The sequence below is a fragment of the Rattus norvegicus genome, chromosome 20, assembly GCF_021556685.1.
Source record: "Rattus norvegicus strain SHRSP/BbbUtx chromosome 20, alternate assembly SHRSP_T2T, whole genome shotgun sequence".
In the NCBI taxonomy this organism is placed as follows: domain Eukaryota; kingdom Metazoa; phylum Chordata; class Mammalia; order Rodentia; family Muridae; genus Rattus; species Rattus norvegicus.
In genome coordinates, this window is record NC_141553.1 from 6097608 (window position 1) to 6112500 (window position 14893).

Below are 14893 nucleotides of genomic sequence, written 5' to 3' on the forward strand. Positions count from 1 at the left end.
GGGATAGAGAAAAACTGGAAATAGCTTGCACCTCCACTCCGGGAGTGTTCCTGGATCTCAGCTGATCCAAGGCGTGTGCCGAACTTTAGCACAGCAGCTGGGGTTTGTGGGGAGGGGAGGGAAAGTCACACAAGCTGCTGGACTACGTGGCTTTCCCTCCCACCCTTTCTTGGGCATTCTATAGACCAGGCCTGGCCTCAAACTTTCAGTGATCCTTCTGCCTCTGGAAGGTGGGTCGACAGGCGTTGCTGCATTAGGAGTGACTGGTTCGTGTTTTCCCGTCGTGGTTTCTATATTAGAAGTGGAGAAAAGGCCGGATAACAAACCCAATAATGGCTACTTTGTCTTTGCCTTGTACCTAATCTCTCCCCACAAATGCTCAATTAGTGGCCGCTTTATCTGCTAGGAACTGGACAAAAATAGGAGGGGATAATCTATGCTCTTCATTATCCAAACGGGAACTGTCACGGATACGCGGGGCTAGGGCGCATGACTGAAAACCTGGCTCAGGCCTGCGAAAGGAAGCCACGGAGCTCAAGGAAACAGCTCAAACCACATGTGGGCACTTGATGGCCTCTCTCTCCCCATAACGGGCAGAACTATTAGCCACTTAACGCTCTTAACCTAGTGACCTTGGAAATATTGTTTGCCACACACTTCCAGAACATCTTCATTAGGGGCCTGGAACGAGGCGGCAAAGACAAGTTAATTAAATTTGCAGATGATACTAAATCGGGGAGGACAGAGACTGAACACGGGGAGGTTGACAGGGGTCAGAGCTATGATCTGGAAACCACCCCAGTGGGTGGCTGGGCTTAGGTCACCCAGGCCCCCAGGACACAGCATGTGGGAGAGGATGGAGAGGCCCTGGAGGAAGGAGCAGACGGGAGGAGAGCCTACTGGAATACTGCCTTGTTTTCTAGATGTTTCCCTCAAAGAGTCAGAGGACCGTGGCGAGAGGGAGGTGGAGCTCAAAATAAACCAGGACTCCCAGAAGTGTCTGAGCTGAAGGCATAAAGATGAAAAATGGCTGGTCCTGGGGTTGGGGATTTAGCTCAGCGGTAGAGAACTTGCTGCCTAGCAAGCGCAAGGCCCTGGGTTCGGTTCTCAGCCTCGGGAAAAAAGAAAAAAAGAAAAAAAAAGAAAAAAGAAAAAAAAATGGCCGGTCCTTACGGGTGGGGTGCTCAGAAAGCTTCTATGAACTAAGTGTGCAAGCAGAGACCAAGGAGAGGCCAAGAACCCGGAGGGACTGCAGAGCTGCGCTCAGAGTCCTCAATATTCCTTTGCGGAGCTGGGAGCAGACACCTGGAGTTGGGAGCAAACTCGTCCAAATCTAGGTCAAGCAGAGCAAGAGAATGGTGCCCCCGGGGGACACGGTCTTTGGTGACCTGCGGTTCTGGAGCTTCTCTCGTTCGGTTCTGGAGCTTCTCTCGTTATTTTCAGAGCTCACAAACGATTTACGAGAGAGACCCGAATGGGAGCCCAGTCGCCACCACCAGAGCCCTATGACGCTCGCATAAGGAGACAGGGAGGGAGGGACACAGCCAAAGAGAGGATCCATCCTACACTAATTTCCAATTTGACGAGTGGCTTGTTGGAGTGTGACATCTGCTGCTGGCATTAACATCTCGGCATCTCCAATTTCCCGTGGAGTCCACAGAACACGCACAGGAAGCCTGGACCCTAAACAATCTGATAAGACGCATTCCTCACGGGTTCGGCGCGGCAGACTGTTATTGACTCTGGGTGCCGGCCACCTGAGCCTCAGCCCAGAGTCACACAGCACCCCTGCTGACTTCCTGTTCAATATTTCCCTGGGTGGTTAAAATTCTTCTAGAAATGTCTCAGTCCCTACCTGGCTTCCGGGTTCCCTTTCTATCTTTGGAAGTTTATCGCAAACAGAACCACTATGAAACTTTGGGAGGTGACACGTGACTTTGGTTCCAGGGACAGGGTACTGAGAGCAGGCCTCATGACTGAACATCCGAGTGCTCTGACTGTGAGTTGAGGAGTTGAGGGTATCAGATCTCACTGAAGATTGAATTTTAAGTGTATATATTTAGATTTCTTTAGAGATGATGGATGTGTTTAAAGAGACGGCAGATGTCTTTGGAAGTGATGCATTAGTTACAAGGAAAGGCTGACCTCTCCTTTCTCTTCTATCCTCTGGCCAGGCAGCTCCCTGCCTCCCCAATCCAGGGCACCAGGTACCAGAACAAGGAGGCAGCGACAGCTGACACGTTTTCATAAATGATTAAGGAAGTCTACAGTGCCGGGAAGTTTGCACTTTCATGTTTAAGGAAGAGACAAGTCTTGGTAGAGGTTTTATACGCTGCATGGCTGGGAGCCAGAGTTGCCTCAGATGTCAGCCTGATGCAGGCAGACAAGCACCAGGCTGGCCAAACTGCTAAGTCTATCACGTAGCCAACCTTAGTCTTTCCCTTCCCCACATCTGCCAGGCCGATGGCACCTGGACTGGGGTACCAGCAGCTGTGAATGGCAACCGCTGGCCCCGTGCAGTTGCCGGCTGTGAAGGGAGGACCTTGTGCTGGGGAAACCCCACTCCTGTGGGTCAGGGCTGGATGGCTGCCTGGGCGAGGTGGAGGGGACTGGTGGAGAAGGGTAAATCAGCCCACACAGGAGTCTGCTGGTCAGATCTGGTGCTACGATGTGTGGCAATATGTGTGGTGGGTGGCACTCACAGCCCCAGGTCCCCGTAGACCCCCTTTTCAGACGTTGGGCTGAGCCTCTGTAATACAATATCCAGCAACTGTGCTACGTCCGCTGAAGCCTGCACCAAACAGCCGTCCGCCAGTGCAGCCAGAGGCGCTGTCACACATGCACCCTGCAGCGTGGGCAGATGCAGACACAGGACGGCTTGACTGCATCCGTTTCCCCTCCTCTACACTTTCTAGAATAAGGTTCTTCCTGAGAGAGCACACTACGAGGAGACTGCAGTCAGAGATCCTGCAGGGCTTCGGCGCCCACCCCAGCTCTCAGGCAAGCATCCTGGTTAAGCGCTATTCACATGAGGCCTCGGCTCATGAAAGTTAGGCTGTCAGGACTGAATTCCACCCCAAAGAAAGGCTCCCCTCACATACTCCCGGCTGTCTTTGTGCAAAGGAGAGGAAAAGGGAGATTTGTTTTAAATAGACACACGTAAGCCCTCCCCAGGGACCGGAGGCACAGGTTGCAAGGACGGCTCCCATCAAACTCCAATCCCTGCTTTAGCTCCTTCCTAAAGAGGGTAGGAAATGAAAGGGGAATGTCTCCCCCCTCACTACCGAGCCACATCAAGGCAGTCAGCCGATGACAGGAGATTACCGCAGGAGCCCTCCATGATGTGAGAAGGGTTAACGTCATCTGAGCAGATTAGGAATTTTCTGGTTCTCTCCTCCGGAGTGAAAAGCGGATTCAGAGGTTAGACCTTAAGTAGTGTTCCCAGCCAACCAAAGGCAGGAATGGCCAGACTGGCTTTGGGTAAGAATCACGGAGGGGTTTTTGTTTGTTTTTGTTTTGTTTTGTTTTGTTTTTTTCTTTCACTGCAGCTTGAGGGCACTGATGGCAGATGGATAGGCTGTGGGGAGGCTGATGGGGCCTGGCCGTGTGGCCTTGTTGTCTGAGGGGGTGGGTTAACTCTGCTGTCAGTAAACAAGCTCTGAGTAATTCAGGGCACCTAGGTCAGCCCTCCCGCCCCCCGCCCCCAGTCAGTTCGGCACTAGGCACTGAGGTCTGTGTAAACGCTTTGCTGAGGGCACACCGCCCAGCCCCTTTGCTCTGGCTGATTTAAGAAAAGTAAATGGACAGTAATCAATGCTGGAGGACGTTGCAAAGGCGGGGGTGGAGGGGTGTCACAGAGCCACAGGCCGGCTGCAAAGATCAGCCCTATGGCCGGAAGGCCTGGAGCCCCAATCTTCCCTGAGCCACCCTGGTTTCCCTTCCTGACTCATTCATCCCTCCCAGTGCCAACCTTCTGCCCTCTGTACCTCCCCACGCCCCACCTCCACCCTCCCCAGAGACTGAGGACACATTTCAGGCCAGCCGTGTTATTGGATTTTAAATGATGCGATAGCTTTTTAATTCTTGCTTTAATTGCCTTTTCATGCAGGGCACTGAGAATGGCTGATTACCAGACAACTGGGCTGGGCGGTGACATTCCTTATCCAATGTCCCCTCCAGCTGCAGTGAAAGGAAGGGTAGAGAAAGAACCCCTCCTCCTCGGCTTTGAGCCTGCAGCCACCTGGGGCCCTAGCCTGGACCGGCGCTGTCCACGGTGCTGACAGGCTGAGCTCTGGCAAACCATGGTACTCTTGTCGTGCATTTTGGTGCTTGGAGGGCTGAATAATTTAAACAAATAGACTTGGACACATTTCCCCTTTCCCTCAGGGCAGGAAAACATCCCCTGCCGAGTCCCTGGAATAATTGCCCCTCATTCAAGGGTACTCGGGAAAGGAGAGACCAGGAAGATGGAGGAAGAGCGTGGGCTGGCTCTGCTGAAGCATTTCTGCTGTGGGTGGACCTGCGCCTCAGTTCTCATGGGAGGGGGCCCCTGAGAAGATGATCCCGGCCCTCCTTCCCTCAGCCACAAGCACGTCAGATCCACACCGCGCCAATTTGTCAAAGCCCATGGTGGCAGCCTGGGCCTCTCTGCCTAGCCAAGGAGGAGGCTCTTTCTCTAAGAGTCTCCCAGGGCAGAGGCGGGCCAGGTCTGCATGGAATGGCTGGGGACTAGGAGAAGACAGCTCATTATGGGGTTAGAGAGTCTGGGCAGGGCAGGGCTGGGCAGTGTTAGACAGGTAGAGTAAGGGCTGAAGATATAGCTCGGCAGTTGAGGACTGGCTGCTCTTCAAGAGGATCTTGGTTCGATTCCCACCACCCACATGAAGGCTCACAGATGTTTGTAACTCCAGTCCCAGGGGATGTAATGTCTCTGGCCTCCTCACGTGAGGACACGCATACCCGCGTGCGCACACACGCGCGTGCGCGCACACACACACACACACACACACACACACACATGGCCCTACACATAATGAAAAAAATTTTTTAATGTATGGGAAGGACAGAAACCTAGGAAGATGGCTTCCAGGTGGGACAGGGATGGGAGTGGGGTTGGTTTCCAGACTGGCTCTCCTCCCAGCTCTCAGGGTTACACAACCCTTGGGATTAAGAAAACCCTGCTACCCACCCTTCCTGAACTTTAAAAACATTAACTAATTGTATTTTATATGTTTGGGTGTTTTGCCTGCATGCATACCTTTGCCGTGTTTGCATGGCTGGTGCCCTCGGAGGCTAGAAAAGGCCATTGGATCTGGAGCTGGAGTTACACAGTGACAGCTGTGAGCTGCCCTGTGGGTGCTGGAGTGAACCTGGTTTGCTCTCTTCTGCTGGGTCGTACCTAGATCAGGCTAACCTTGAATTCCAGACCTCTCGCCTCCCCGCACCCCTACTCTGCCCCCACCCCCGCCAGATCTACCTCAGAGTCTTGCCTTGAGTCATTACCCCATAGGACTTTCTCTGAAGACCCCAACTGTCTCTGGACACCGTGTGTCTGGCTGGCCGGAGGTCAGTGAGGATGACAGGAAGGCCTCTGCCTCCTTGAAGACTGAGGGAGGGGATGAGAGAGCCAACCCTAAATGCTCAAGATCTGAGATCTGAGGAGAGCACCGAGGCTTTGCCAGGCTACCAGAGGCTGCCATCAGGGGCTCTCCTCCTACAGAATGGAGGGCGGAGTCTTGTGATCTGGAGCCCAGAAGCTGTGGCAGTACACACAAGGGAGCTCCAGGGAGGAACCGGAGGTCAGATGGCCAGGGCTAAGCAGCCCCTTCTGTCCCTGTCCGAGAGGGTGTCTGTCAGTCAGCCCTGTGCCCTTCTGGCCATCATCTGGGTGTGTGTGCGTGTAGGGGTGCAATTCTCTGAGGTAACCTTCCTTCAGAACATGGGCTTCCCTTCTCCCTCCCTCCCTCCCTCCCTCAGTTTCCTAGGTTTTGCTTCTTCATTGTTTTTCTTAGAAGAAAGGAGGCAAGGACAAGCACCTGTCTTTGAGGCTCACACTGAGTCTTAGCTGCTGTGGGTGGGGAAAGAGGTGTGGGAGTGGGGAGGGGATTCTCAGGAAGCCAGGACAGGGAGGGACAGGATTTGTGCACCCAGAGGGCAAGCCAGCACAGGGCCACCCCCATGCTCACCCCCACAGCTCCTGGGTCAGGGCTCAGATCCCAGCAACTACCTGGGGTGAGCGCAAGGGCTCTGGTAACCTCGGTCATCAGACTTGTGGGATTTCACCCTCACCCCCACCTGACAACATGATTTGGCTCCCTGAAGTTTTGAGTGTCAGTTGCTCAAGACTGAGAGACTCAGGCTTCCTCTGGGCGACGATTGGGCTCCCTGATGTGTTCTGTCCTGGCTGTTCCTATCAAAAGCATTTTGTATTGTTCAAGTCTCAAGCCTCCTGCCATCAGACCTGAAGGAGGACCCAGCCCTTTCAGCAGAGAGTGTACAGACCTTTTAAACGTGAAAGCATCTTCCGTGGGTTCTGGGCAGGGAGACTCTGAGTGCGGGTGCCAGGTGGGCGACATGGCCTCAGGTTGTCCTGGGTGCTGTAAGAGGAAAGTAGGTTGTGGGGTGTAAGACATCAGTTGAGAGGCCAGAAGCAAGCTGGGAGGTGAGGGTGGCTGGAAACCAAGGTTTCAGGTGCCCTGGGAAGGGCCAGGTGCAGGGAATCACCAGGGCACCTCCAAGGCTTCTCCTCAGCATGGACAGGGCCAGCAGGGGACCTGAGGGTGGGTCTGTTTGCTTAGGGCTGGACATTTTGTTTTATTTATTCTAAGTCAGGGCCTCTCTGTGTTGCTTTGGCTGGCCTGGAATTGCTCTGGTAGTCCAGGCTGGCTTTGAACTCAGAGACCTACCTGTCTCTCTGCTACCAAGTGCTGGGACTACAGGTGTGCGTGCCACCACACCCAGCCTATTGTTTTTGGGACAGGTACCCAGGCTGGCCTCGAACTCGCTATGTAGGCAAGGATGTCCTTGTGCTGGTTCTCCTGCTTCTACCCCCCAAACCCTGAGATGACGGATGAGCTGTCTCTCCCAGCTGGAGCCCCAGTTCTCCCAGGGGGCTCACTGAAGGAACCAGGAGGCCCTGGAACAGCTGAAAAGGGACAGGAGATGACCAGATGACTGGGGGTGGGAAGGAGGTTTGGGGGACTGGCTGGTCTTGGATGGTGACACAGAGAGCAATGCTGAGAAGCTGGCTTGCGAGAAAGGTGCTGCCCCAGGGGCCGTGTGCGCGCGCGCGCGTGCGCGCGCGCGTGTGCGCGCGCGTGTGTGTGTGTGTGATGTGTGCCTGTGTGTATGTGTGTGCATGTGTGTGCGTGTGTGTGTGCATGTGTGTGCATGTGTGTGCGTGTGAACACACTCGAGCACCATGGAAGCCAACCCAGGCTAGGATAAGCAGCTACTGGCAGACACTCCAAACCATTGAGGAGCACTGTGGCATTTCTTTTCCCTCCCACCAGTCTCCAGCCTCCATGGGCAAGACTGACAGGAAGCCAGCAGGCAAGATGCCCAGGAAACTAAACTGCTGGGATAGCCAATGACAATCAGCCCAAGTGTGTGACTGGGAGGCCCAGGGAGGGGTCAGTACAGAAATGAAAAGGAGGAGGACGAGAAGGAGGAAGAGGAGGAGGAGGAGGGGGGAGGAAGAGGAGGAGGAAGAAGAGGAAGAGGGGGAGGAAGAGGAAGCGGAGGATGAGGAGGCAGAGGAGGAGGGGGAGGAGGAGGAAGAGGAAGAGGAGGAGGAAGAGGAAGCAGAGGAGGAGGAAGAGGAAGAGGAGGAGGGGGAGGAGGAGGAGGAGGAGGAAGAGGAAGCAGAGGAGGAGGAGGCAGAAGAGGGGGAGGAGGGGGAGGAGGAGGAGGGGAAGGAGGAGGAGGAGGAGGAGGGGAAGGAGGAGGAGGAGGGGAAGGAGGAGGAGGAGGAGGAAGAGGAAGAAGAAGAAGAAGAAGAAGAAGAAGAAGAAGAAGAAGAAGAAGAAGAAGAAGAAGAAGAAGAAGCAGAAGAAGCAGCAGCAGCAGCAGAAGCAGCAGCAGCAGCAACAAAGCAAAAAGTAACTCCGCCCTCAAACGCACTACAGAGCTAAGGGTGATTTCTGACTTCAGCTTCTAACCCCCCTGCATCCACCTTCTAAGTGCTAGGTGTGTACCACCATCTCCAGTTTATCTGGTGCTGGGGTTTCAAGCCCCAGCTGGGTAAGAATGCTACCAACTCAGTTACAGTCCTGGCCCCTAGAACTCTTGAGTAGCCTCCCTTCGTGAATGCCTGGGTTTTAAAAGCTCAGTTGTTCAGGGGTCTACCATCTGATGTGCCCCATCAGGGGGCACATCTGGGGTCGAGGAGCCCTGAGGCTTCTCCAGCACCCCATGGGCTGTGCCTCTGTTCAGCCCTGGCTAGGAGGTGCTTGGAGCTCACAATTGGTGGGCTCGTGTTTTTAGGCAGACCCTCCCACCACCTCGCCTCCAGAACCCTCCTCTCCTCTTTGTAGGGAAATGGACTTGTCAGAAACCTGCTTGTAGGACACATCGAGGAGAGATGTGAGCAGGCGTGAAGTGGCTATGACAGCAACTGCTTAATATGGAAAAAGGGATCCCAATGACTGCTTGGACAGGCGGGGAAGTAAACAGTCAATCAGAGCTACTGGAAGGAAGACAGCTTGCGTGTGTGTGTGTGTGTGTGTGTGTGCACTCATACGTGCTTGCACTCACAGGAAGGCAGCCAGAGAAGGGACAGGCTCACTGGCCACCCATCCAAACAGGAGACCCAGGTTCCAATGGCGAACTGCATCCACAGAGCAGGGTGTTCACGGGGGTGGAGGGTGGGGGGCTTTGGACTTGGTCCCATCCATTTCCTCCTCCGTGGTAGCCAGGTGCCACCAGTGTCCCCAGCCGGGGACTGCTTCCTTCATCACCCACCATTTGGGAGAAGTCCAGTTTTTCCCGGGTTCCCTGCCAAAGTGGCTCAGGGGATCCCCAGGGATTTCTCTCATTCCCGCAGCCACAGCAGTAGCTCTGCCAGCATGGCGGCGGCGCCCAGGGCGAAAGCCGTCCTGGCTCTGCCGCAGGTGCCCCGCCCACCCCAGGGGAGGCATTTTCAGGCCAATTGCTTTCTCCTCCAACCCCCTCCCTCTAAACTGGCACAAAGGCTTAAGTTCCATTCATTCTCGGATTCTGTGGGGTTAAGCGAGTGTTTGTCCTGGGTAAAACAAAACAAAGCAAAAACCATCAATATGGCTGAGGTGCTGGAGTCTCTGGTCCCTGCGCCTCTGTTTCTCCCCAACTCTCTGCCAATTGGCTCCAGCCTCAGCTAGGATCCCCTCCCCTAGAACCCTGCGCTAAGGTCACTGACTTCCATGAGAGTGCCTGTGGCTGGGGTACAGTGCCCCCCTTACCCACCTCTCCTTCTACTTCTGCTGAACAGAGGGAAGGTACCAGAGAAGCCATGGCACCTACAAAAACCACCTGCCCCAACCAAATCTCCCAGTCCGGCCCAGACACGGTTATGCCGGCACACAAAAGTCTTCCTCAGGTCAAAGAACTACTGCTCCCGGCTCCAACCAAAAAACCACGATTTGAAAAACACTTTACCATTTCTTGTTGTTACTGTTGAAAATTACTGGGACGCAGCTTGACCCTTTTCATGAATATGGGGTGTCTTAGTTACTTGCTGTGATAAAACACGATGACCAAGCAACTATTAAAAGAAAGTGTTTAATTAAAACAGTTTCCGTTCCAGAGAGATACAGTCCGTGGTAGATGAACAAAGGCATGGCGGCAGGAACAGTGGAGAGCTCACATCTTCATCCACAACCATGAGCAAAAGAGAAAGAAAACTAACTGGAAATGGCAGAATCTTTTGAAACCCTAAAGCCCCACCCCCACCCCGTGACACACCCATTCCAACAAGGCCACGCCTCCTAATCCTTCCCAAACAGTTTCACCAAACTGGGACCAAGCATTCAAGCTATGAGCCTGTGTGGGCCATTCTCATTCACACCACCACACTAGCGGTTTCCCGCAGCCTAGCCAGGGCACTTCGATCATTGAATAGGTAATAGGACAGAGGCAGACTGCCCAGTATGTACTCTATAGTGTATATGATGTATATAATATAGTATGTATGCGGAGGTGTGTGTGTACCACACAGTGTATACGGTATGTATGCTATAGTGCATATATATGTACACACACACATATATATGTATGTATGTATATATATGTATGTATACCGAGGTGCTTCATATAGGGGGGCCCACCCAGACTCAGTAGCTTCAATTGCTGTAGAAGTTTGGGGGGTGGTCTCACCATCCTGGGGGCTTTGGAGATCCCTCTCCACTCTTTTCCTGGTGATAACAGGAACTAGGGAGGGCCTTCTGCCTCCTGAGTGCTGGGATTAAAGGTGTGTGCCATTACAATTTTAAATTCTGTGCACACTGTGGGTATGTGCTTGTGTGTCAGAGCCCCCGGGAGCTGAAGTTACACATGTTTGTGAGCGGCCCATCATAAGTGCTGGGAACTGGAATCCCAGCCCTCTGCAAGCATAGGGTCCCCTTTGAACCAAGAAGACACCTCTCTCCAACCCCATTTCTCTGTTTTTGATATTCTCCATTAAAAAGAAATGTTTTGAAAAACATAGGCCTGGTCAGGCTGGATCAGTGGGTCCAGCCTGGGGTTTAGATGGGGCATCTATGACAATCCTGAATTCATTTAGGGGCTGCGGTAGTGGGAAACAGAGCAGTGAGCTGAGACTGACTCCTGGGAGACAGCAGTGTGTGTAGGGGGGAAGAGGGGTATCAAGTGGCCCAGGCTGGCTGAGCAGCTGCCAGGTCTGGTTACTGTCCCCTGCTTCCTGGTCTGACATCTTTATTCCAACCTGTGATCTAGTTCCACCTGCCAGGTCCCATTAGCAGGGGACAAGCGTTCTCCAGGCTTTGGGAACAGGGAGGAGAGGAGGACTGCTCTCCTGGGTCCCTTCACTGTCGGATGGGCACCGCTGGCACTAGGCTCCGGCTCATTGCCGTTTCGTCCCCGTGGGGAGGCACAGACACCCTCAGCTGGTCTCCCCTTTTCTTTGTCTTCTCCTGGAGTCATTGATGTCCTAGACAGTTCCAGAGGCCCAGAGGAGAGGTGGGGAGGTGTTCCTCTCCCTCACTGCAGAACGGCCCTCAGGTGCACGTAGACAGAGGAGCAGCGTGGAGAGGACGGAGAGAACAGAGGGTGTGGAGAGGAGGGGAAGGCTGCGAGGAGGAAGCATGAGGAGGACAGAGAATCCAGTGTGGTGGAGAGGAGACAGGGAAGCCAAGGAGCAATGGGCAGTGGCTCCTGAAGCCAGGAGCTGTCACCACAGTGGGGCACTTTTAACTTGAGGCACCAAGTCCCACTTCTGAGGGCGCTTACACCCACCTAACACCACGTGGGTTGGTCTGCAGGTCTGGGTACCGTGGTCACTCCACTGGATCTCCGCCCCAGGAGGTCGACATTTCCCAGCCCAGCCACAAGCTGAAGTTCCAGAGCTGAGACAAGGAAGATGAGGGAAGGCAGCTGGGAGAGGCCTGCGACTGAGAGGCCCTCCTTACTCATCCCTACCCCAGCCCCTCTCACTCACCCCTACTGGAAGCCTCTTCACTAAGCCTACAGCGCCTCCCCATTCTTGGTGCCCACAGAGTCCAGAGTCCTCGGAGGCTCTCAGTCACTACTGTGATCCCAAGAAGGCACTGAGATGTCACCACAAGGAGCTGCCCAGCCCTGGCCATCACCCCTGGGGAAACAGGCTGGAACTGGACTCCTGCAAGTCACTAATTCCCTGACTCAAGGTGAGTTGCTGGGTTCTCTGGGTTAATCTGTTTGCTTGCTGGTCCCCTAGGCCAGACTGATCCGGATAGACAGTGGGGTTCAGCGGGGGAGGGCTGGGATTATTTCCAAGCTCTTATGTCCTAGAGAAAGCAGTTGGATGGGTAAAGAGAAGAAAACAGAGGGGCTGGAGGGATGGGTCAGTGGTTAGAGCACCGGCTGTTCTTCCAGAGGTCCTGAGTTCAATTCCCAACACCTACCCGGCAGCTCACAACTCTCTATAATTGGGGTCCCATGGGATCCAATACCCTCTTCTGGTGTGCAAACATAAACACATAAACATGTATATAGATACATAAATCCGTATACAGACTTCAGCCTGGCACTGCCACCTTTAATCCCAGCACTAAGAAGTCGGAACAGCCAGGGCTACACGGAGAGACCCTATGTTTGGGGGTCAGCATGGGATGGGAGATACACTTCTAAGGGAAGAGGTGGGTTGAAAGTAGCGTGGTTAGGCTCCCCAACAATGGCACTTTCATGGTCGTTTGCATTATGCACAGGTCTTCCTTCACATTTACATTCTTTTGCATGTGCTCACTTTCTGGAGCCTGCTCTGTCTGTCTCTTGGCCTTGGCCTTGGCGGCAGTGGCTGCAGGGTGTGGGGTGTGGGGTGGGGGCAGGTTCTTTGCAAACTGGTTTCTTTTATAAACTAATTGTGCAGCTAGTGCAACACCTACCCCCACTCCCCTAAGAACACCTTTCCGAGCTCACCCTCCGCCTGGTGTTATGGCCTCAAGAGGACGAGTTAGAACCCCTTCCCTGAGGGGCAGGGCTGCTTGACAGATCTCCTTCTTTGAGGGTTCAAAGGCCTGTAGGGGCCTCCCTGGTCCTTTGCTCCCACCTTGGCTTCTGCCTCAAATTCAACTCTCCCCTGAGGCCCCGTGGATTATGTGAGAGCTACCAACAATGAGGCTTTTCTATCAAATACTATAAACTCTGTGCTTAGAACACAGAATTAAAATCTCTTTATTTCCCCCATTTGTAAGACATGTATGCCAAGGTTTAAACCCCTCATGCAGCAAACTCTGTTCATATGTTGGCTCCTGCTGTGTTCCAGGAATTGGTGGAGCAGGATGGTCCCAGGAGCAGGCACCCCTCCTGTCCCCTCCCCTCCCTTTGCTGTGTTCCTGCAAGACTAACCAACAAAACTACGTCCTTACTGTGTCTGTGCTCCCTCCTCCAACTGCACGCTTCTGACCAAGGGTAACTTCCCCTTGCCCAGACACCTCCGTGGAGTAGCTGTAGCTGGTCTCTGCTACTTTGTGGGCCCTTCTTTTCCCCACTTTTTATCCCCTGGTTTGACCCCCAATCACTAGATAGGAGAGAAAGAAGGATAGAGGGGAGGCAGGCAGGCTAGCCGGCAGGCAGACAGACTGACAGACAGAGATCTTTGAATTTAAATTCTCTCCTTTTGTTTCTTTTCCAAACATGACTACTAGCAAACCACACACACCCTGAATATCACCCACCCTGCCTCTCAGGGCACTGGCGTTTATCTACCCTCTGAAAAGTTCCCAGAATTCCAAACCTCACACAATCGCAGAAACTGTCGGCAGCTGGCAAAACCAGGCCTCTGCTAGAGCCCAAGGCAAATCATAGCCAGCTGCTGTGGACAGTCCGAAGCAGCCCGTATCCCACACCTGGGATTAAAACAAAAGCACATGCTTATAATATTTCTGTGGGTTTTTTTAAAAAAAGATTTATTTATTTATTTATTATATCTAAGTACACTGTAGCTGTCTTCAGACACACCAGAAGAGGGCATCAGATCCCATTACAGATGGTTGTGAGCCACCATGTGGTTGCTGGGAATTGAACTCAGGACCTCTGGAAGAGCAGTCAGCGCTCTTAACCGCTGAGCCATCTCACCAGCCCATTATTATTTTTTCTTAAAAGAAACCAAAATTTCAGAATTTTTACTACAAGCAGTTGCCTTTCTTGTTTTGTTTTGTTTCTTTGTTTTTTTGCAACCCCAAACTTATTCCTTTTTTTTTTTTCTTTTCTTTTTTTCAGAGCTGGGGACCTAACCCAGGGCCTTCTGCTTCCTAGGCAAGCGCTCTACCACTGAGCTAAATCCCCAACCCCTCCCAAACTTATTTCTATATTTTTGGTTGTGAGCCTAGCCTTTAACGGCTGAGCCATCTCTCCAGCCCCCAAACTTATTCCTAACAGATTACATTTCATCTTTTTTCCTTCTGGACCTTCTAGATCTTTTGGACTAGATTGAGCATCCAGCCTGTGCTAGCCCTTGAGGCCAGGGAGGCTTTAACGATGTGAACACTGCACAGGCCTTCCAGAACATGCCTCCAGCAGAACCCCAGCAGCACATCCAGCAGCTCTGCCCGACCGGGTCTGGATGTGGACCAATCAGCTGCAGCCAAGAGGCAGGATCAGCGATTCAGCCCTGTGGACAGAGGGACCAGAGCCTTTGGATCCTCCTCTGCTTCCTGGTCCTCCTCCAGGCCCTGCTTAATTAAAGCTGGTTCTCCTCTCTCCCACTGTCTTCATCCCAGGACCGCACAACTGGGGGGGGGGGGGGGAGGAGACAGTTGTCCCTTCTTTCTCTTGGCATTCGTTTGCCCATCCTCCACAGCCTGATTTACTGTTTGTGAATCAGTGGTCGCATGCATCCCAAGTTGGCCTCAAACTCACTGCAGAGTAGAAGAAGCTTTGAATGCTCGATCTTCCTGCCTCCACTCCCTAAACGCTGGGATTACAGAGTATGCTACCACATCTGGTCTGTTTGGTTTTTAAAACAGGGTCTTGCTATGCAGCCCTGACTGTCTTAGCTCAAGGTCCTCCTACATTTGCCTTCTGGATGCTGTGCTGGTAGGCCTGTGCCACTGGCCTGGGTCCAAGCCATCCTCCTGAGGCACTCACCGGGCTCCTATTTCCCCACTTCAAAATTTGAAAGGCTCGGTGCAAAGCCACAGTCGCTTAGAGATTTCACCACCTGCCTTTCTTGGCTTGCCTCCAGGGTCTTCCAGCCCTTCTT

The 14893-nt window shown here is 53.2% G+C and overlaps 1 long non-coding RNA gene across 1 annotated transcript; it reads left to right on the forward strand.

Moving 5' to 3' along the window:
* Positions 1 to 11302: 11302 nt before the first annotated feature.
* LOC102551729 (uncharacterized) lies at positions 11303 to 14390 on the forward strand. The gene is made up of 2 exons (XR_015645596.1): positions 11303 to 11858; positions 14107 to 14390. It is a non-coding gene; the product is annotated as an uncharacterized LOC102551729 (long non-coding RNA).
* Positions 14391 to 14893: the final 503 nt, after the last annotated feature.